At 39.2% G+C, this 1,037-nt stretch overlaps 1 long non-coding RNA gene across 1 annotated transcript; it reads left to right on the top strand.

The window, feature by feature from the left end:
• Positions 1 to 295: 295 nt before the first annotated feature.
• Positions 296 to 606, top strand: LOC111430576. The gene is made up of 2 exons (XR_002708337.1): positions 296 to 345; positions 429 to 606. It is a non-coding gene; the product is annotated as an uncharacterized LOC111430576 (long non-coding RNA).
• The last annotated feature ends 431 nt before the right edge of the window (positions 607 to 1,037 follow it).

Genomic DNA, 1,037 nt, shown 5'->3' with positions numbered 1-1,037 from the left:
AAGACTTTAAAACGCGTTTGTTAGAGAGAGGTTTCCACACTCTTATGAGGAATGTTTTGTTATCCTCTCCAACCAACGTGGGATCTCACATTCTCACCCCTTTGGGGGCCCAGTGTCCTCACTGGCACAGCGCTCGGTGTTTGCCTCGGATATCATTTATAACAACCCAAGTCTACTAACAGATATCATCCATTTTGGCCTGTTATGTATTACTATCAGCCCCATAGCTTTAAAACGTGTCTGTCAGGGAGAAGAGGTTTCCACACTCTTATAAGGAATGTTTCGTTCCCCTCTCCAACCGAGGTGGGACCTCACATATTTCATCCAAATCCCTTTCATATTTAGGTAAGTAAAGCTTCTAGTTTATGCATTGGCATTTCTTATACAACTCCTTTCCAAATCAAAATGAAAACAAGCTGCAATGACAGGAATCAAGAATCTGATTGAAGAGTAATTCAAAGGTTGTGAGAGTCTACGAGGCAAACTATGAGCAAAGCCATTTACTCCTCTTGATCTCTTTCTGGATACAGAGTCATGGAACTATTCAAAAAGAGGCCATTCCTACTGTGATTACTTGCAAAGGTATGACATAGGCTTGTCCTCTTACTTTTGGTATCCTTATTAATTGCTTCAGCTTACAACTGCTACCCACATGCATTAAACAACACACATATTCACCCAAATTTCTTTCAACTATAACTTACACTAACGTAAATCTGCATACAAAGTTCCATTTCATTTTCCCTTTTAATATGTTTAATACTGGTTGATAGAGTACAAACGTCACACTACTTTCGCCCATTCTTGATAGAGTATAACACACGCACATACACACATAAACACACGTGTGAATCCAATCACATCTTTGTGCCAACTTGGATCTCTCATCACCCAATCACACCCGATGAGTCATCGCCATTGTGTTTTAATTAATTGCTCCACAAAATGGTTGGAATTATTAAAAACCCATTAAAATCCCATTAACACTTCACGAGTGTAAATCAAAATTAGAATGCGTATGGAGTTGGATGTGACTC

This window comes from Cucurbita moschata, unplaced genomic scaffold (assembly GCF_002738365.1).
Source record: "Cucurbita moschata cultivar Rifu unplaced genomic scaffold, Cmos_1.0 Cmo_Scf00034, whole genome shotgun sequence".
NCBI classification, from domain to species: Eukaryota; Viridiplantae; Streptophyta; class Magnoliopsida; order Cucurbitales; family Cucurbitaceae; genus Cucurbita; species Cucurbita moschata.
This window is presented reverse-complemented; position numbering and strand designations above follow the sequence as displayed.